This window comes from Oncorhynchus mykiss, chromosome 5 (genome assembly GCF_013265735.2).
Source record: "Oncorhynchus mykiss isolate Arlee chromosome 5, USDA_OmykA_1.1, whole genome shotgun sequence".
Classification (NCBI taxonomy): Eukaryota; Metazoa; Chordata; class Actinopteri; order Salmoniformes; family Salmonidae; genus Oncorhynchus; species Oncorhynchus mykiss.
In genome coordinates, this window is record NC_048569.1 from 60,861,447 (window position 1) to 60,884,695 (window position 23,249).

At 42.9% G+C, this 23,249-nt stretch overlaps 1 pseudogene; it reads right to left on the reverse strand.

The window, feature by feature from the left end:
* Positions 1–22,562, reverse strand: LOC110524228 (annotated as a pseudogene).
* Positions 22,563–23,249: the final 687 nt, after the last annotated feature.

Sequence of the window (23,249 nt, forward strand, 5' to 3'; positions counted from 1 at the left end):
TAATGTGGTGAAATGCTTTATTGATTTTACAGGAAGAGTAATACACTCCCACACTGGAAACACAAATTGAAGAAAACCCCATTTTTATTTCAGAAAATTAAACCCTGCGTGGCAAAAACAAAGCAGTTATGAAAAATATCTACTTACAAATCTTAAACGCAAGCAAAGCTGTCTGCTCTGGGTTTAACAACGTTGAAGCTCATTTACTGCATTTTTATAGAATTTTTAAACTAAAATGCTATTTGGAGAACAGCAAAAACAAGTAAAAAATGACCCCAGACATTATCACATTGGTTGCTGTAGCTTCATTCACATACAGTATACAATTAGCCGCTACACATTAACTCTGGGTTGGCTGGGTTTAAAAACTATAATTTATTATGTAGAGGGATCTGTTAGCAGAACAAATATTTTATTTAAAAAGGTAAACAAATAAGATTGTTGTTCTTACAGTTTTACATCTAATTTCCTGCAATTCTACACATTTCGCCATGTTAACATGATATCTGGGTGAGAGTGACTAACAAAATCAAATGGCTCCCCCTGGAGGTCAGGGTCCCTAGGCATGGTAATTCGGCCATGATAAGATAACTAGCAAGACTAATTTAGAAATGTAAAACATGTTAACTGACATGGGCTAATTGAGGGACAGATAACGAGTAAAACTGCTGAAGCACAACCAAGTTTAGAAATTGCACCTTGTGTATTCTACTATTTTAACTCAACAGTAAGTTGAGACCCCGAATGAGTTAAAAATAAATAAAAATCTAATTCAAAAATATTGTAGCTATGGCTCTGAGTGAGAAATGCCTCTTGCATGTGTGTAGATCTTTGTTTTGGTCGTACTGTGTGAAGCGCATTGACTAGTTCCAGCAAAGATGTTGGGAAATGCGAGATGTGCGGCAGCTAACATGGCGAGAAACCTCATGCGGTGGAAAAAAAGTGGATGTAATATTTTTCAGAATTTTCTGTTTTTCGGAGTACCACCTGCAACTGAACACAGACATTTATAAGAGACGTGTTTCTTCCAAATCGAGACCAAAGAAAATATCGCCAAGTAGAGGCGAGTTGAAAAATTGCTGCCGTGCTTCGTATATGGAAGCACATCATGTTTCGTTGTGTAGCTAGGCTAGCTCAAGAATCACAGACCAAAGACAAAATTGAGAGTGCTACAAATCAGAGAAAACACAGGAAATATTAGCAAAAGGAGACTCCATCCAAACTTTAGTTGGAATACAAAAATAAAGCATTTCTGGTCTAAAAGTCGCAGTTGTAGAGTGCATGTTTTCACTAAGCTTGGCAAGGTGGTTAAAGCTAACAGGGCAACCAAACAACATGTATGTATGTGTACATATATATGATAGATATGGCTTTGTTTCAGTTATACAAACACAAAACACACTACTAATGTTCCTTTGAAGACAAATCACCAGCCTGGGCGGATGCATCTCAACACAGTTGTAATATCTCAACCCAGTCGGAAATCTATGAGGGAAAAATACAATTGATCATTTGTCAGAGGACAATCAATATTAAAAAAAGGTCACAACTGTCAAATATACTGTAACAAATCATAAACTGGGAGGTACAGAAACAGGGGTGATGTAAATATTGAAAGCTACTCTGATGTAGCCTATACGTTTCATCTGGAAGGATCTTGTTTGAAATCCCATTGTGTTTGTAATGGCTTTGTCAGCACTCCCCTGCATATTAGCCAATCTACAGGGACTAAAAGATGAGGAGGAAGTGTTGTGAGGGGAAATGCAGCAAATTAAGGCAGCAGTGCACTACATACAACCCCTTTCTACCTCTGGCTCCGAGTTGCAAGTCTAGGTCTCAAATGGTCTAGTCTTGGTAACAGTCTGGGTCTCAAGCAATCCGGTGGTCTGGTTTTGGTGTGGGCCTTGATGGCAGCATATAGTCAAAACGGCTCATCTTTCCTCGGTCTCTGCAGCAGTATGTAGTCAAAGGTCTTGGTCTGGGTGTTGAGGGATCCGGTCTTGACAACTGTGGTCTCTGTTTCTACCGGAGGGCCAGTCAAACTGCCCCCTTTAGACACTACCGGGGTCGTTTTCATTAGGGCACACCGTAGCGAAACGTTGTGCAACGGAAAATGAAAACAACATTTTCTTTTTGGACAAGTTCGGGTAGTCCCTCCCTGTTTCAGTCCCCTTTCTTCCGTTTGGTGCCTAATGAACACGACCCAGGTCTAGACCAGGGCGTAGTCAAACTGCCCCCTCTCTACGCCCTCCTTGTGTTCGGTCCAGGAGGAGGATGGCATGCGGCTGTAGGGGTCCAGCAGGATGCGGAAGCAGCGCACCAGCAGGAAGACAAGGAAGAGCATGAGGAGCCCCACGAAGGCAAAGGCCGTCCTCTGCTCCGCGTCGCCCCCCACCAGAGCAGGGCTGCTGGGGGGCCCAGGGAGGGAGGGCCCAGGGGACAGCAGCAGCTCATAGTCCAGGGTGGGGACATCGCTCATCCTCCAAGCAGCCCGTCGGCAGAACTTACACACAGACTGGATGGTGGGGGGAGCGGGCAAGAGGTGGGCCACAGTCGGGGGTACAACCAGACAGACGGTTGGACAGACTGATGTGTTCTAGTCAGCCTTTGTTTATTCTTTGAGATGTTAGTCTCTTTGAGATGAAGTGTCTACTTCAAGAGAGATTTGGTCTTGATCCCTTCTGACAGGGTGATAGACAAACAGTATGATCAGACCTAGGATCTCTTCCCCTCACAGTGACCCAACCGTAGGCAGTAGAAGACGACAACAGCACGTATTCATCATAACCCTGTCGTATCCATTCACACAGACAGCCGCCCGGACAAATAGGACATGACACTGGCAGCTGCCAGAGTGAATAAACATAGCAGTACAACACAGGGAAGTGTAGTAGTACTCTCCAGTTCTCTCAATGGGGGCTAATAGTGTGCAGATGGGACCCTCATACCCAGGTGTTGTCTGTAGTGGATGGTGATTGCATGAGCTGACAGCAGCATGTGCCTCATGATCAACAAGGCCAATAATATTTGTGAAAACAGTGTCATTTGGAGGGTTGCCTGTGTGTGTGTTTTTAAAATAATAAGAGAGGCTAGAATGCTAATCAAATTACAGGGCGGTCAGTGGATCAATGGCGCTGAATGTGAAAGCAACACGAAGCACGTCGGGCTAGCGTTAGATGCTAGCGTTCGATGCTAGCGTTAGATGCGAAATAAGCATTTTTCTCCAGGGTAGGAACAGTGAGTGGGTTTGATAAGTAGAGCCTCTGTCTATAGCCCTGTGGGTGTCTAACAAAGTAACACTTTCACCATGCAGTCTTCCGATAGAGTGTGTACTTTTAGGATTGAAAACTCCTTTCAAATATAGGGTACAAGAGATTTTGTTAAGTTCTGTGTCCGTCTGTGAATGGATTTGCACAGTCACTGGTTGGGTATGACTGTGTGGAAGAAGAGGACCTCTGAAAGAAGGCTTGGTTCCTTCTGGTGTACCGAGCCAAGCCTTACTCCGGGTCTGTAACCCAACAGTAACTGCTTCTCCTCCGGGTGACTTCACAACTTCCTCCCCTCACACAACCTGAAAGCACATGGACAACACAACAGTCATCATTCCCATTATCACAACTGACTAACATAATGTTGTATCCATTATTTATGATTGTTATGGGGCTTAAAATGATATGGTTAATGCTTGACCAAGAACTTCGTTAGACCATATCCACGACAGAGAACTTTAAAACCCTGCAAAGTCCACTAAATACTCCCATTGTTAGACTAGGGTCAATAAGTAACAATTACATTCTGACATTTCTCAGCTGCTGTAGCGAGTGTTACACTGCTTGATTACAGTGGTATTAGAAGAGCATTAACCATAATGAATACACTCTTGTAAACGTTGATGTCGCAAATGTCACATTCGTACATCAGCGCACTGTTTCAGCAGTTGTTTTTTGTTCAATGAAAAAAAAAGAAAAGTAAAGTGGAATCAAATGGTTTCTCATTAATTATATAAATCACATCTCCAGGACAGCTGGATCGGGTTTCAAATCAGAGGTACAGTACACCAGGCCATTACCAGACCATTCCCACAAACCCCTGCACAATGGCCCCATTCAGTGGAAAGAGAGGTCATTTGGCGCAGAGAGGTTGGACAGAGCCAGGTTGGAGTACAGTTTTTTGGCATCTTCTACCTCTCCCCTAGCAAGCCGTCCTTGACAAGGTGCTTCACACATAACGCTGACACACTACTGTATCTAGAAAAAAAAGTATGTGTCATTGTACATTGTCACCTGTGCTAATACTAGTCTACACTGTAGACTCGCTCTCTCACTTCCTCTCTCTCCTCTCGACCTCTGAGCCGGAGATGGTGTGCTATTCTATCAGTGTTATTCAATCACCAGCTCCCCAGTGGTCTCCACTCCTGACCCACAGCTCCCTACTGACTCTGGATGGCTGCCTCACCAGCTGTAAGGACTGGCTACATGCATGTTACACACTGAGCATGATGGTCTTTCATGAAAGCACTAAAATTGAGAACAGGAGTGAGGGTACTTTAATATAAATTGAGAACAGGAGTGAGGGTACTTTAATATAAATTGAGAACAGGAGTGAGGGTACTTTAATATAAATTGAGAACAGGAGTGAGGGTACTTTAATATAAATGGAGAACAGGAGTGACGGTACTTTAATATAAATTGAGAACAGGAGTGAGGGTACTTTAATATAAATTGAGAAGGGGGGGGGGGGGGGGGGTCCCTAGTTCAGGAGCGTGCACATACATCTAAAATGTAATTCCCCCCCCCCAATACCCAATATAACATATTGGTCAATATTATCAGGCTGATTCAGCATAGTGGCTATAAATAAATAGGCTGAGGGTTGCCCATCTGCATTTACCCTATTGGGCTCATCATTAGCTAGATCACTTAGCCTAATGTTTATAGAGTTATCTTGTTATAGTAACACTGATGACTTGAATGCCCACAAAAAAAAAAAGATCCACTGGCACTCAGCCAACCAGGGATCATGCGCTGTGAATATAATCAGAGAGGAAGAGGCTAAGCAAGAGGCCCAAAATCTGTGCACGAAAAATAAGACCAAAGTGAGGCATTTGGATGGGGTTTAATGAGTGTGGAATTTGGTCAACAAAAAAATGAATCGCTAATTTGCTATGTGAGACTTATTTGTTTGAATAAAAGTTTCATAACGGTTTGGTTGCTAGAATGCACTGGTGTGTTTTTCCGCGACTGCATTAAGAATGTTAGGCTACAATGACTGGGCTCGCATTTCTCTCCCCCTGTGCAGCACTCGCAATTTGAATGTGCCTCGAGAGGAATATAATTTTGTAGCATAGACTGCGACAGGCTGAACAATTGAATAAGTCAACTATTCCACTATGGGGTTTTCTGATTTTGCTGTTGATTCCTCGTGTTGTTGGTTGTGGAAAATTTAAATGTGGACACCAATTGTATTTATTTTTGTTCATTAAAATAACAAAAAGTACCGGGTCTCGGAAACGGCGGGACCCGTGTATGTGTGCGTGTTTGAGCTGGAAACCTTGCAAGGTGACGTCTCCCTCTGACTGTGGGAGATAGTGCTGCCCAGCAGTAGTGGTTCCCTCTCCACTGACCAGTGCCTGCCCAGCATGGCACAGAGACCAGAGACAGATGGCAGCGCACCACAGGACACACACACAACTATTACATCACAACACAGTACAGGCATGGCGATCAGCCTGACTAGCTGTGAGACTGTCCATCTGCTGCTTCAGAGCCACATGTCCCTCGGCATGGGGGTTCATCACACGTGCACATAAGCCAAACACACACATACACACAATTGAGGCATCTAAATGATTTCCTCTGACACAAATCCAGAATAGAAAAAGGAAGTAGAGAAGTTAGAAAGAGAAAGTAGTAAAATAAGTAAAAAAGGCATAGCAGACTGACTGCTGGCTGAGAATGTCCCCCCTTGGGGAATGACAACGGGACAGGAAGTACATCTCCCTGCAGTACCTGTGGCTCCTTGCTTTGTGCCTGTGGGTCTGTGTGTGTGTGACAGAGACAGAGTACTTAAGAAACTGGCTGCTGTTCAATAGGCTCGAAATCACCCTGAGACAAACATTTAACTAATCACCTGTCACATGTTCCAGTGAGCAGACTCACCTCCACACAAACAGTGGCAATGGATTCAATCATCCAATCATAGGAAACTTTAACTGGAGTTGCACTGTTCTTTAAAAGGTCATTCCCTAACCCCCAAACTATTGATTTTACTTGGAATTGAACGTTTGCAAGGTTACATTTTAAATTTGGCAAGTGTACAGAGAGACCTAGCACTATCCAAATGTACGTTTCTGATATCTAGTAGCTTTGTAAAATCCCAAACTCGTTAGGACTGACCTTGATCGTGTGCTAGAAAGAGGATATCACAAAGCTCTAACCACTCTCTCTTTCACTGAGAGTGGTCAGTCAAAGTGTGTGTAGCCTTCTGTCACCCATGGTGGAACATCTCATCCAGGACAACACTCCTTGGTATCAGATGGATGCAGCAACTGCAACACTGGATTGGCCTGAGGCTGCAGGGGAAACTGCTGCTCTAGACTGTGTTGACCACCCCGTCTCCCATTCCATGTGCCAGAATGCTGCCGTTGGTGAGGACATTCTCACTTTTACTGTTAAGTAGAGGCTGCAAGTTTTACCAACAAAATATAATCTAGCACTCTGGCACCCTGCGAACCATGCCCCATTTTGTATTCTACATGAGTCAAATGTAATGGAGTCCATTGCCCATGTTGTGAATGGCTGCTGTTCATAAAAGGATTTGTACATTGCTAGACATGACCGCCTTGTCAACCTGATAGCCAGCGAGGTGAAACAAGTAGTCTCACCAACAGCACACATGCATAAACATTCTTGTGTAAGTGGAAGCTGGTTTGATGATGTGTTGTCTTGTGGGACAAATACACCAGATTTTGTTGTTGTGGGGGAAGGCCAGGGGGAGGAGCTCCTTCTGGAAGTGGGCTGCTCATTGGACGGCTACATGGTGCAGGCCTTTGCCTAGAAGCTGCTTAAATACCAGCTCCTCGTGGCGCTTGGACAGTCTCGGGTGTAGGTGCAAGCTGGTGGCTCTGATATTTGGCAGTCTCGGCCACATACACAGGCTTGCAGTGCGTGGCCTCCAGATTCTGGGCCTGAAAAACTAGGACAAAGCAATTGGCTAGGTACTGCTCTGTTTCAGCTGTTGTGGGCAGCCTAGCTGTTTGGAGGAGGTGCTTTCTGTACCCTTGAGTGCCATGCATATATGTTGGGATCAGTGGAAAACTGATTGGATTTGAAAAAATAATTATTGTGTACTTTTTACCCCTTTTTCTCCCCACCTGGTAGTTACAGTCTTGTTCCATCGCTGCAACTCCTGTATGGACTCAGGAGAGGCGAAGGTCGAGAGCCATGCGTTCTGCGAAACACGACCCTGCCAAGTCACACTGCTTGTTTAACCCGGAAGCCAGCCGTACCAATGTGTGAGGAAACACCCTCCAGCTGGCGACCGAAGTCAGCTTGCAGGCGCCCGGCCCACCACAAGAATTCGCTAGAGCGCGATGGGACATGGAAATCCCGGCCGACTGCCTGGGATCAAACCTGGGGCTGTAGTGACACCTCAAGCACAGTGCTTTAGACCGCTGCGCCACTCGAGAGGCCCCTTTCAACCAACTTTTAACCTAAATCCAATGGCATGGGGAATTTTGGTTGATTAAACGTTTAATTGCTGTTAGTTGACAACTCAACCAAATGTAAATCAAAAATAGACGTTGAATTGACGTCTGTGTCCAGTGGTCTGAGTGTGTACAGTCACTTAGTGAGTGCAGTGTCAGTCAGTCAGTGGGAAGGAAGCAGGGAGATTGCTCCGCTTATTTTCTTCCTGGTTAGCCATCCCTCCAACCATCACCCTCCATCAGGCTCACCCGCCCGCTCCATTACTCCATGAGGACACTTCCTCTCAGCCCTGCTGCTGGAACGAGTCCTCTGAGAGGTGCAGAGGGGACACAGGCCTCATCACTCTTCATAGAACACACACACACAACACACGCACGCACGCACGCACCCCCCCCCCCCCCCCCCGCACCAATGGTGACAGAGCTCATCAGAGTAAATGAAGAAATAGATAAATGACATTCATTTACCTTACCAGCCCCCGCTCTGCCCTTTCCATGCTCTCTAAGTGTGCACACAGGCGCACACACACACACAACCTGCAGTAACGTGACAGGGCAATATCTTTTCATTAAGTCCAACACCATTACTGTATTATCAAGCTCCGTCTAACTGCAACCCCTAAATACATTCTTCACTTGGCTCAGCAGGAAGAGGGAAACAATAAAAGGCTTGATTTGTCATTATTTATGGCTAGTCTGAGTCCTTTCTGTAATAGTAATTAAAGTTGACGAGAGAGGGGGAGGGTACAGAAAGCGAGAGCAAAGTCAAGAGAAGAAATAAAGAGGAGAGAAACAAAGGGAAAGATAAAGAGACAGGGTACAGAGAGAGAGAGAGAGAGAGAGAGAGAGAGAGAGAGAGTGACGGAGAGATAAAAAGAGAGATGGAGCCCCCTCCTGTAAAAATCCTAACGTCCTCCAGTCTCACAGGACTACAGGGAATTAAATAAACACTTTCCAATTCAGTGTTTATAAAGATAAATGTGGAATTGAGAAAAGGGTAGAGGAGTCAGTCAACAAACCTCAGGTTGTTTGCATGAAAAACATACGCTAATACTATACAGAAGAGGCCAGACTGTATGGTCCATGGGAGATCCTATTGATGCTATCCATCATGGCACTTATTAACGTGCTTCTTTGATTTGAGCCATGTCTAGATATACTAGTGTTTGTCCTTTTCCATTCATCACAGCATGAAGGGGACTCTAACTCTGACAGAAAAGCAGTATAGCACCAGGTCACCTTGGGCTCCCAACAACAAAACCAACCAAATTTCAACCGCATCCAGGCCTCACAGCGCCAGTAACCACCAGTCTATATATAAAACACTACACCCTCACCCACCTCTGTTCAAGGGGACTTTAAGAGACAACACAAGACAAGAATTGGCAAAGTGGCATTTCCATTTACACTTAGCATTCCTCTCAGGCCATGGCCCTGGTCTCTCACGGACGCTGTACTTAATGATGCAGGCCGCCATTCAAAACACTGCTGTAATTGAGATCAAGTTAAGCAGATAAACATACAGCTGTTCCATCTTGAAGTGCCTGTTAAGCCCTGCCATCACCTTCTAGTCAGCCTGCCACTTTAATGAGAAGAGTACCAAACTCTTTTTTTGTAGTGTGTATGTTGAGGTGGTGGTGCCGGGGCATAAACAAAAAAAACAAACATTGTAGCGACTAAAAACTAAAGCGAGATGAATTGTATATTCATACATTCTCCAGGCATGTCAACTTACATATGTAAAAATGTACTTTTCTCCCATTCGACACTCGTAAATTTGAAGTATAGGCCATTCAGACCTGATGAAACTGTGTCCTTTGGAGATTAGGAATTGTCCATGGCTTCCCTTAAACACATTTATCACCGTGATGCATGACAGGCAGAGGCAGGACAAATCTGCTCTAGACAGGAGCACAAAGGCTCAGCGTTTCCTTTTACAAAGCCCACTCTTATCCCACAGACGCATCATGCAGAATATTTGAAGCACTGACGTGATCAGTCAGTTCAAATTCCTATTAGTCTTTGAAATCAGTTATGAGACAAATGTATTAGAACGTGAACATATGCCCTGCTGGGCTGGTGTTGTGCTAGACAAAGGGTAACCTGGTAAGAGAGGAAAGCAGCACACTTCAACCTAGCTGGGGAGAGGAGGATCCTCTAGTTAAGAACGGCTGCTTCCACTCCAGGATGTTAGTGTAATTCTCCTGATTGTCTGAGCCGTCAGTGTGTGTCGCACCGCAGGGAGGCTGTGGCCTTCTATAAAAGAGCCCATGCTGCTGATGAGTAATATCAGTATTCAGTGTCCCTCAATACTGACAGAGGAAACAGCCTCCTCTCAGAGGGTGGGATGTAGGCAGTACCCATTTAGAAATCTCTCATTGGTACAAACACATAGCCTACAGTACACACACACTTTCGTGGGGTCCTTTCTCTCACTTCATTCTCAGTTTATATTTATCTACATTTCCCTGTGAAAAAGCAGAACAGGACTGTCTCAAAGAACAACAACACCAAGAAAAGACCATCAATGCAACCCTGTGTCCCTACGAGACTGCCAAGGTGAAGGGCAGCCTTAGAACAGCCACTCCCCCCACCAGTCACAGAGAATATCACTCAGTCTGGTCAAACCCACCTGAAAACACATCTTTAATTTACATCCCAAATCACACCATGAAATATTCAGCGAGACGAGGGCCATCCAAAGTGGCAGTGAGTGAGGCAGCGTCCGACAGGGCTCGCTCTGGCGGGGCCCCCAGCCACTCATCCCGGACCCCCCACTGTCAGCCGAACTGCCAGACGCGTGTAAGGAACTGAGACCCCACTGAGAAAGAGGTGGACGGAGGCAGGGAGAGATAGGAAGAGCGGAATGCTAATCCCTGTGATTCATGTCTGTATTCATGGAGAAACGCGCACGATAGTCAGTCAGCCAGGCAGACGAACATCAATCAGAGGGATCTGGGAGGGAGCCGGTGGCAGGAATATGGAGATGTCAGCAGTCCCAAAGTCAGAGGACAGCACTTTCCTCCGTTCTGAGTATTCTGACTGTCCCCACAGCGGACCAACGGGGCCCGTGCCAGATCACGGAACATCAACGCATTACATTACACGCTCCGAAGAGCACCAAGGCAAAGAGTCAGCAAAGTCAAAACTTTACTGAAAATGTACAAAAGGTCGGAAAGGTTAGAGAAACTTTAAGGACACAATACATTTCAGTCTGTGAAGACATGCTGACAGATTGGGACCGGATACTCCACGCCCTCTTTTCTTATCTCTGGCCACAATGTTAAGTCAGTCTTTTAGATGAAATGAAAGGGCAGTTGAGAACTAAAAACACAGATTCTCCAGTCAAGCTGATAGCTGGGCTCCACATATACAGGACATGCTGACTGTCCAGATCCCATTCACATTCGAAGGTATAAATTGAGCCCTGAAGAATGGATTAAGCAATAAAGAGTTTGTCCCCACAAAGACATGGATGCATGACGTTGGTAAAGTCAGAGTCAGTAAAACTGATCGCTGGGCTGGGGAGAAATCCTCAAGCCTAAGAATCATATCTATCAAAGAAAAGCAGACCTAACACATTTAGAGAAGAAAGGGAGAGCTTAACAGAAGAACCCTTAACAGTCAGCAGATTCTAGTCCAAGTAGGCAGTTGGCCACCACACAAAGACAGGTTTAATACTGGAGGTCTGGCTCGGTGTGGGAGGCTAAAGGGCTATCTTAAATAGTGCTCCACACTCTCAGATGAAGAGAGGAGATCATAAAACCCAGGCCAGTGTCAATTATCAAATGGCTCCAGAATATAGGGACGATGAATATTTGAAGAGAGATCTTCGGCAGGAAATCAAACCGAGGAGGATGGTAATACAATGCAACACAATTCAGAGGAGGCCCTTAGGTCTCTCACAAACAGCACAGATTTCCTAAGCTCAAATTGCTCTGACTCCAGGTGTCGAGGAGGCAATAGATGTCCGTTCTGTATGCACAGCGGTGATAGCCCATTGCTCTTCCCTGTGTGTGTGTGTGTGTGGCCGCTGGCCCTGCTGTAACATCGACTGGGCTGTAGTGGAGCGGGTCAAAAGTTTGAAGTTCTTTGGTGTCCACATCACCCACGAACTATCATGGTCCAAACATACCAAGACTGTCGTGAAGAGGGCACAACAAAACCTTTTCCCCCCTCGGGAGACTGAAAAGATTTGGCATGGGTCCTCAGATCCTCAAAAGGTACTACAGCTGCACCATCGAGAGCATCCTGACCGGTTGCATCACCGCCTGGTATGGCAACTGCTTGGTATCTGACTGTCATGCTCTACAGAGGGAAGTGCGTACAGTCTAGTACATCACTGGGGCCAAGCTTCCTGCCATCCAGGACCTATATACTAGGCGGTGTCAGAGGGAAGCCCATAAAATTGTCAGAGACTCCAGTCACCCAAGTTATAGACTGTTCCCTGCTACCGTACTGCTGCTACTCAGTGTTTATTATCTATGCCTAGTCACTTCACCCCTACCTACAAGGTACAAATTACTTCAACTAACCTGTACCCCCGTACACTGACTCGGTACCGGTACCCCCTGTATATAGCCTCGCTATTGTGCTACTATTTATTATTATTTTTTACTTTAGTTTCTTTGGTAAATATTTTCTTAACTCTTCTTGAACTGCACTGTTGGTTAAGGGCCTGTAAGTAAGCATTTCACGGTAAGGTCTACACTTGTTGTAGTCGGCACATGTGACAAATAAAGTTTGATTTGATCCAATAACACACATATAGATGAAGGACAATATAAAAGATAAGCAGCTGCTCCTGGTGTTTCTTATTAACATCAGTTATGAACCAGGCAAAGAGCAGGACATAATGAGGATCAAATGAAACATGTAGTCCAGGAGTATTCACACCAGTGAGACTGCAGGGGGTCCACGGAAATATACACACACACACTACCAGTCAAAAGTTTGGACACCCCTACTCATTCAAGGGTTTTTGTTTCTTTTTTTTACTAATTTTCTACACTGTAGAATAGAGAAGACATCAAAACTATGAAATAACATAAGGGATCATGTAGTAACCCCCCCAAAAAGTTAAACAAATCAAAATATAAATGTTAGATTCTTTAAAGTAGTCACCCTTTGCCTTGATGATAGCTTCGCACACTCTTGGCATTCTCTCAACCAGCCTTGCCTGGAATGCTTTTCTTTCACGCTGCGGTCCAACTCATCCCAAACCACCTAAATTGGGTTGAGGTTGGGTAATTGTGGAGGCCAGGTCATATTTTGAGTGTATTTTTTATTTAACCGGCTAAACAAGTACTCTTAGCGAACATGTGTTTAGACTTAGCCTAGAACTGTATTTTAGAGTTGACAAAATAATTAAAAACTATTGACCAAATCTATTCATTTTAAAATGTTGATTACGTCTCCTTGCCATTATCATTCACCTGATAAGACAAAACATGTTAAAAAATAAAGAAGTATTTAAGTATGATGGGTCGCCGGGTTTCCCGGGAGGGGGGTCCCTGGGTAAGAAAAGGTTGAAGATCACTGATTTAGTCTGATTGGCAGTTTTAAATGTTGGCTTGACTGTGTCTAACCAATCACACACACCTAATAGTTAAGCAGGTGGGTTATTTTGAATGCACCATTGGGGGTTAGAATAGAAATATCAAAAACAAATATGCTAATTAAATTCAGAAAACTTTATTTTTAATCCTGCTAATGTAGCTCTCGCTTGTTTGACTTCTTTACACTAATTGTATGGGTTGGGAGCAAGGCCCCAGGGTTCCAGTCAAGAAGCACACTTTCCACTGTGCTCAGGACACTTTCGGTATTGCAGTTTAACTGAAGTCGAGCCAGGCTAAAAAGACAATTTCATTTTCACCCTTGTGCCAAAAAATATCCATAGAATTATTCAAGTAATAGTCTTGAAGGCAATTTCTTTTCCATCACTCACAGCCAAAGATATTAACTCGCACTGCTCCAGAGCACTACTGCACAGGCATTATCGTCTCTGTAAAGCAGATGGCAACCACCACGAAACGGCGTACGATTACGTTGGATACGGTCTACAATTCATGTACTACTAAAGATAAGAACCAGAAGGGAAGTGGGACATATTTTACCTTTGACGTTTGTGAACAGAGAATCTTGACCGGTTTTGTACCCCCGGCAAGGCACCAGTGCGAACTGCCATCTTCTACAAACTACTTTGTCATCTACCGCTTTTACAATGATCATCGTCCTCTATAGAGGGACATTTGACTGGGACATCGCGGTTGGAACTGAACCGAAGACAATTGAGTGCACTCACACCATTTGTATGTCTCAAAATCGGTTTACACGTTGTCAAGGAAGGCAGTCACATGTGTTGCAAAGCAGAGGATCACTGGAGGAAGCTAAGCTGTTAGCATCACACGGACACCTGTTACACTTTCAGTATTCTTCCTTCAGTAAATATTACAAAATGTTTTTCCTTGCTTATTCGATGACATTGCTTAGATACCAGTCTCCTTTCAAACCAAAATAGACCGCATGCACATCATGCATAGGAACTGTTACACGAACACACTCACTGTCATACAATTTCATGGCACTTTGGTATTTGGTCCACCTCACATAGAAGGCTGCAAGTTATTCCATGGTTCACCTTGATTTGTTTGAAAACTTTATTTTCTGTGAGTGCACTCACTGTTCCCGATCAGTCAAGTTTCATTATATTCTTGTTAGATGATGTATAGCAGAAATATGGCCTCTCTGAGAGTAGCATGGCTGGACATTGTAATCCAGATGAAGTGTGTTCACTGTAGCTTCTGATGGGATTATACCCTGTGTTTAAAATCCAAAATAGATCCCTCTAACTACTATTATCTCATCAGGCTCATGACATGAGTGATATTAAATCATGTTTGACACAAAACAATGATATATCGTTTTGTTATGGTCCAAGAAAGCATACAAATGCCTTTTCTCATAATGAAAAAAAACGAAATAATCTTAAAAGCAATGTATAAACAATTGCACATTAGTATCATAAATCATAACTGACAGTAACATTTTTTTGCTGAATAATATTGTGCCAAAACAGTATTCCCAATATTCTGCTTCAGTCAGAGAATTCACAGAAACATTTTATTGCTGCACTTTGGCAAAGGTACTATAATTAGCTAATTCCCAGCTAGCACATATCATTCTGAGAACCATATGTTTCTTAGAGATTGGTGAGAATGTGGTCGTTCTATGGTTATTTTGCATACAACACCCTGTTAATTCAGGTCTATTAACCGCTGATCACGTCTCAGTCCGAGGCATGTAACACTTAGCATGTCATGCTTGTTTACATGTAACCGAAGTGAAATGGCTAGCGAGTTAGCGGTGGTGCGCGCTAATAGCGTTTCAATCGGTGACGTCACTCACTTTGAGACCTTGAAGTAGTGGTTCCCCTTGCTCTGCAAGGGCCGCGGATTTTGTGGAGCGATGGGTAACGATGCTTCGTAGGTGACTGTTGTCTGTGTGCAGAGGGTCCCTGGTTCGAGCCCGGGTATGGACGATGGGACGGACCCACTAATTGACCACTCCTAAGTGCTTGTTTCCTTTGAAATGGGGTCTGTTTGAATAGACTAAAATGAACAGCTTTGTATGTGTAAACAAACATGGCATGCTACCTAATATAATGTTTACATCTCATATGTATACGTATATACTGTACTCTATATCATCTACTGCATCTTTATGTAATACATCTATCCACTTTGTTTACATACTCATCTCACATGCGGTCTATGGTATGCGGTCTATGATACCACATGCGGTCAATACCATATACTGTATCTTGCCTATGCCGCTCTGTACCATCACTCATTCATATATCTTTATGTACATATTCTTTATCCCCTTACACTTGTGTCTATAAGGTAGTAGTTTTGGAATTGTTAGCTAGATTACTTGTTGGTTATTACTGCATTGTCGGAACTAGAAGCACAAGCATTTCGCTACACTCGCATTAACATCTGCTAACCATGTGTATGTGACAAATAACACTTCAAATCAAATTTTACATGTACGTGGTCAGCAGTTAATAGACCTGAATTAACAGGGTGGAATGATGAGACTGAGAAAAGTTAGTGTTCAGTATCAGTTCTCTTTTGTTCATTTTTTTGTCTAAATCAATCATCAAGTATACATTACAACTGCATTGTAGTGTTAAAGTATTTTTCACATTCCATATTGTGTATCAAAATAAAGGTCTCCAATTCAAAAAGCCATCTCCATACATCTACACATTCACATTTTACCTTTCACTAATAGTCAAATGAATATAACCTGAGGCTATTCAATCAGTGTAGCATTCAGCATAAAAAGCTATTTGGAATGTCAAACCATAAAGTTGTACCAGAAAAGGCTACATCACATTATATAGAGCTCACTGTACTAGCAGTGTCAATTCCCATAACGTTACAAATCACTGGAGCCCTGTGCTAAACAATGCTAGAAACATTACATTCTAAACTATCAATATTCGAGGTCACAATTGCTGAAACCCAATAGCGTAGAGCTAGCTAGTGCTTAGCAAAGCTACATTTGGTTAGAATAAAGTTAGCGAACTTTTAAATGCTATTTTGAATGCTAATACAAACACATTCTATCGACAAATTGCATATGTACAAATATTACCTGAAGTAAACAGAGCCTTTGTTCATAGAAAAGAAAACAAATAGGAGCTAAAAACATTGTTGAAAAAGTCAAACATTTCAGACACCATCTTGTTGCCTTTGCTTGCATGTAAACCATTAGCAACCATTGCTTAACGAGGAAAATACAAACCACCCAATTAAAACTCCCTTCAAACATCTCCAAAATCTTGGACTATGTAGTTAACCATGATATCTCAATATTTCAGGACTCATATTGTACTTTTACACATTTACATTCCTAAATGATAAGAGAAAGTTAGTGTTCAGTATCAGGCATTTTCCAAGACTGAAGAAACATCCAAGACCTCACGATCCCACTAACACTCCCCATTGACATCACAGCTCCCACTAGTGGTGGTAACCATATACATTACCTTCAACGCAAATACCTGGGAGACCTAGAAAATTAAAGGGATGGCGCCATAAAATAAATAAAATGCCAAAACCTGACATTTAACCCTTATTTACATGTCATTGGTATGTATAAGTGCTTCACTTTAAATTCTTTCCTATTAATATGGCAAGGCACTAGTGTGGGGTAGGGTAGTGTTTGGTAAGGCTGTGGAATGTCATACATTGGAATTCCCCAGACTGTCATAGGTGGCACCCCAAAAACCTCTACAGTGTTGATTGCAGTGTGTGACTAGAAGGATGGCTGACCTAGCGTGTGCTAAGAAGCATCTGTGCAGGCCTTCTCACGTGTGGGCCTCCTAGCCTGTCCAACCTGCGTCAACTAGTGGGGGGTTTACTAGGAGTCTTTCCTCTTGCACAGGTGTTCTTCGTACAGGTATTCTTTGTCCATATCCATCTATGTCTGACCGTGCTGGTTCAGTGGGTAAGTATTCCTCTCCTTGTTCTCCTCCTTTCAACTCTTCTGGTCTTTGGATTTCTCTTTCAGGTGCAATAACTCTGGTAGGTACAGCGTCTTGTGTGGGTCCTACACGTGCTGGGTTCCTCGGAGTATCATAGATTGTCTGTTCTTTGCTATTTTCTTACAGGTATTATCAGCCAGGCATGTGCTCCTGTGCTTTCGTCATCCGAGTCTTGTATCATTGTTTTGGGTCAGCTCTTCCTTTTCTCTTTAGGTGGGTTTGTCTGTGCAGGCTGCGGCGGTAAGTCTGCAGGTAAGTCATTGACTAGGTGCAGGAGATTGCGGTGGAAGATAAAGGTCTTGTTCCCACCCATCTTTAGACAGAGTTTGTACACTGGATTGTAACTACATATATTGTCTTTTCCCAGTATGACCTCAACTTTCCAGGTCCACCTCTCTCACTTAGGTTTCGTACAAGGACTGTAGCCGGTGTGCGTTCTCAGCATCTGAAGTAGGGTCCTATCGAATATTTCAGCCAAGTTGCCCTGAGGGTGATAGGGAGATGTCCTTGAGTGAACCACTCCAGTCATTTGCTGCAGTGTTTTGAAGAACTTGTTTTCAAACTCTCAACTTTGATCGTGGTGTAACTAGGAGTGGAACCTTGGGATCAAGTCATTGAATATCATTTCAGCTACTGTTCTTCCGGATTTGTTCTTGGTCGGATACGCTTGTGCGAATCTTGTGAAATGGTTGATGACTACCAGGATGTAATCAAAGCCACCTTTGCTGGCCTCCAGATGCATGTAGTCGATAGAGACTAGCTCTAGTGGTGAACTTGTGGTTGATATTGCCAGTTGGTGCTCGTACATGTGTGACTGGCTTCTTTTGCCTGATACAGCGCCAATGTCTCTCTTCCAACATGAACCATGTCATCATTAACATGTTGTTTCAAGACCATTTGCTTGTACAGGCCTGGTAAGACTAGCTCATGACTTTGACTGGTTCTCCGGTACAGGAGACCATTGTCAATGCGTAGTTTTCCCCATTCATGCATCAGTTTCTTGGTAGCAGCAAGCCCCTTGTCAGAGGCATCAGTGTGGTGCATGAAGGCAAGTCAAAGTTGAGGCAGGCTAAGACAGGCGGACTGGCTAACGTGTCGATCAGTCTCCCAAGGGTGCTTTAGTCCATTCCACTGGAGAACTTTGACTTCATCCACTTCAAGCTTGGCACTGTGGGTGGGTCGTCTTGTGACGGAAGGTTTGGCCCAACCTACCCTGTCTCTCACTTTCATTGCTTGTTATTTTGATTACATACCTCAGTAATGCCTTATCTGATAGGGTAATAAGAGAGGAGGGGTCTTAATTCTGCCACAACCCCATTTTCATATCAGGCGGCCTCACCTAGTTTGGGAATGGCTGCTCTAGTGTCACGAGACTAACCAGGAACGGCACCTGTATTGACAGATCTGGATCACCGTTGCCCAGGCGGTCCATCCTAATCTCGGCGTGCTGCTCTTTTCTCCTAAGTGAGACCGAAACAAATGTTTCAGCTCAGCAACAATCCTTTCATTCTTATGTATTAGCATGTCTTTAAAGTTCTGGTTTGATGATGCAGAAGATGCCTGTGATGATTTCAGCTTTACTGTGTTTTAATTTGAACCCTTCTTATTTGTTTACATATGCAGTTGTAACTAATGTATGACCTCAACTTTCCAGGCCCCCCCACATCTTGCGCTGCAGATATGGTAGGTCTCTGATGGCGACCATGCCATCAGCTGTGAGGTGTGCTGCATGGTCTGTGCTCAGGATTTTAGACAAGCTGCTAAATTCCTTTACAGTAGGTGGTTTGTCTGGTGTGGGTGTGGCAGGTGTTACTTAACTCCTTCAGTGTATTCTGCCTAGCTCCTTATAACTGGTCAAAATCCACTGATACTCAGACTCTTGTATTTCAGTATCAGCAGTAGCTCCATTAGCGGATATATCTGGTCACTGGACTACCTTCACATCCTGGACTACCTTCACAACCTCGTCAATAGCATCCTTTATAAAACAGTAACTGAGCCATACCCCTATCCTGTAGCTCAAGCAGGGTCTTGCAACACATGAATTCACACACTGTCAAAACAACCTTCCTCATTAGACTTGTTTAACTTAGCTGGGTCTAGCTCTGCTACCACATCAGGTAGGACTTTCAACTGGAAAACTTAAATGAGATGCCAGTGTAGGCAACCTTTTCTTAATGGCCCAGATCCTTTTTGTCATTGGACATGATGCACGCTTCCAAACACTTAAGATACATAGTGCTGCACTCCTCTCAGTCAGGATCCCCTTTCATGAGTCGCCCACTTGTAGCCCTCTCGCTCTGGTCAAGCGTCATGCTGTCTCTGGTTCATAAATCTATGGATCAGATACTTCCAGCAGGTGGCGCCAATCCCAGACGAGCCTGAAAATCTGTTACACCACTCGGACAGACGTGGTCAGCAGAGACTTGAATCAACAGGGTGGAAAGATGAGAGGTTAGTAGTTTTCAGTTGCAGGCATTCTCCAAGATTTTTTAAATGTTTGTTTTTTTGCATCTTTCTTTTCGGTTTGTCAAGTACACATTACAACTGCATTGTAGTATTAAGTCTTTTCACATTCCATATTGGGTATCAAAATAAATGTCTCAAATTCTAAAAGCTACCTCCATACATCTACACATTCACATTTTACCTTTCACTAATAGTCAAATGAATCGTGCAGATAACCTGAGGCTAATAAATCAGTATAGTATTCAGCTATTTCATGTAAAACAATCCAATTGTACCATAAAAGGCTACATTACATTATATAGAGAGCACAGTACTAGCAGTGTCAAATCCCATAAAGCTACAAATGACTGGAGGCCTGTGCTAAACAATGCTAGAACCATTACAGTCTAAATCATCAACACGTGAGCTAACAATAGCTGAAACCCAATAGCCTAGAGCTAGCTAGTGCTTAGCAAATCTAAATTCAGGTAACATAAAGTTAGCAAACTGTTAAATGCTATTTTCTTAACAATAAACACTTTCCACACATTCTATCGTCACATTGCATATGTACATATTACCTGAAGTAAACTGTGACTTTGTTCATAGAAAATAAATCAAATAGCAAGATTGTTTGTACTTTTGCAAACAGTTTGGATGCCATCTTGTTCCCTTTGCTTACATGTAAACCATTACCAAACCTAGCGTACCTCCATTACCTATAATGGGGAAAATACAAACAATTTTTTTCACTCGGTTAAAACTCCTTTCAATTACCTTCAAACATCAAACTCATGGACTATGTAGTTAAGCAGGCCATCTTATTATTTTGTGAGTCATATTGTACTTATGCACATTACATACCTGAATTAACAGGGTTGAATGATGAGTCGGAAAAAAGTTTGCCTGATAGTGAACACTGCTTTCTCCAAGATAGAAGAAACATCCAAGACCTCACGATCCCACTAACGCTCCCCATTGTCACAGCTCCCCCTAGTGGTGGTAACCATATACATTACCTTCAACGCAAATACCTGGGAGACCGAGAAAATTAAACAAGGGGTGGCTCCATAAAAATGAAATAAAGACAAAAATATGACCATAAATATTTGTGTGTGTCACACTAGCTTCATCCTGGTGGCACAGTGGACAGAAGATAATCGGTTTGAATCTCACTGATGCCATGTCACAATACAAAATAAGAGTTTGCATGATTAATGTCTAAGGAAATGAATTTCCATGTGTCCTATCTGTGCTTGGAGTTTTAAAAAAGTTAACCAAAAATAAGCTAGCAGGATTATTAAAAGGCTCATTGAAACAATAAGTAAATTCCCTTTTCAGAGCATTAATAAGACCTCCCAGGAAAATTTTCAAGGAACCAGAGTAAAACGTTCTCAGAACCTCCCTGCAACCTAAAAATACATGTTCCCAGAAAAGGACACATTTTCAAATCTGTTCTCAGAAGTTTTTACCATTCAGGAAAAGTATGGCTTTGTTCCCACAACCAATGTGAAACCAAAAACATACATTCCCACAACTTCCAAGGAACCAAATGTACTAGCTGGGTTATGTCTTGGCATTTGTTGAATTTATATATTCTGTAGTCAACTATATACAATTGAGAAAGACATTGAGGCAACTCAGCAGAACATACTTTATGTTTGCATTAGTTTGGTAGAGCTAAACAGCTGACTATATGGCTGCGAAGTCTACACTACTGTAAAATACTGATCAAATATAGCTTTTTTTAATCTGTAAAATGTTTTGTATTCTTTTACAATACAGGGACACTTATTGACACCAACAAACTTAACACCAACAACTTAAAATAGGCTACTAAAATGATTCAAATCCCGTTTAAAGGCAAATGCAGTTTAGCGGTATTGATACTGACTTTAGGACCATGCGGACTCCTGAGAGCAGGAGGTTAGGCTCGTTCAATGGATGCAGCCGCATGGAACAGCACTTTTTTTTTTCTCAAAACAGTGCAAAGGTAAAGTTGGCTGTAATACAGATGTAGGATTAGTTTGCTACAGCAGGAAAATAATCATGCAGAAACAGGAAATGTGAATTAAAATTAAACAATTTCGTTAGGGCAAATCAAATTTGAAATTACAAACCTTTCTAAAACTCATTTACATTACAAGTTTGCATTTCCTGCTTTGCAGCAATATTCTCAAACAAAATTAAGATCCTACATCTGTAGATGGCTTTGGCTAGGAAACTGCCGTTTGGTTTAACAATGACATAAAACTAAACTCGAGTTTTAATCATGGTGCTGTGCTAGTGCGTAGCAGCTAATTCTTGTATGACATGTTAGTAGAATGGTAAATCCCCTATTTGACTGAGGCGAACGAAGCTACAGCAACAAGGTGATAATGGCTGGAGTCAATTTTGCTTGTTTTTTGCAGTTCTCCAAATTGCATTTGAGTTTTTAAATTGTGAAAAAATGCAATAAATGAGCTTCAATTTGACACACCAGACCGCAGGTTTAGCTGAAATGACGCCCCTGCTTATTGACATGCAATGTATTTAAAAGCCCCTGTGCCTTACATATATTTTCCACATTACTACAGTATTTCCAAAGTCACTTCGAAAACGCAGATTGACATAACTACTTTCACATGCGCCTCAAAATCTATGACAGCCTATCAAAAACAATGTCACGTCTAATGTTTTTCAAAACTGTAGGCTAATAGTGTTAACAAACCTGAGTTCTTGAGAGGTGACAAGTCTTTATCCTTTACAAGAGTCCGGTTTGGTCCAACTTCGTGCGCTGTGAGGTTCGCTCGTCCCAAAAGCATGTGTGCTCTTGCGCTTTGCTGCCTGGGGACGACTATATGATATGAGGGCTGTTTTTGCGCGAGACTCTTAAAGCACCCCACCCACTTCCCTTTCTGGAGACAGTCATCCAATCAGGAAAAAATACAACATCACATAACACAGTAACACAAATGATAGTAGCCTACTGTAATATTATTTGTGTCATACCTTTTGTACATTATTAATGTATACAAGTGTGAGGACAATGCATGTTTTTCATTCCATGGGGCACACAAATGCCATCATCTGCGTTCCTTTGACACCTCATAAGGCTTCAAGATACTGTGGTGAAATTCAGGCACTTAACCCTTACCCCTTTTAGGGTCTAAAATATGAATGTTAATCCAGCCCTCTATTTTTAGGGCTCCCCCATCAGTCATTGTGTAATTTCAACACTGCATCATACTGCCCTATAAAACTGATGGGACTCCATACCTCCCACCTGTCTACCGTCTACTCACCTTTGACTCTGTTCATCTGCCCTCTGCCACATGGCAGCCCAAAGCTCATTCTGATATTAACCCCTAGTCCTCCAGACTATTCATTTTATTTTTGTCTAGCCCTTATCCCCAAATGTTCCTTATAAATCTCTAAATCTGATAATACCGAATGAGTAGCCTGCTAGTGTGCTGAGTTTCTACTATGTTTGTTGGGCTCTGACTGGACCATAAGATGAGCGAGAGTATCAGTTACAGTGAAGTCAATACTCATCTACAG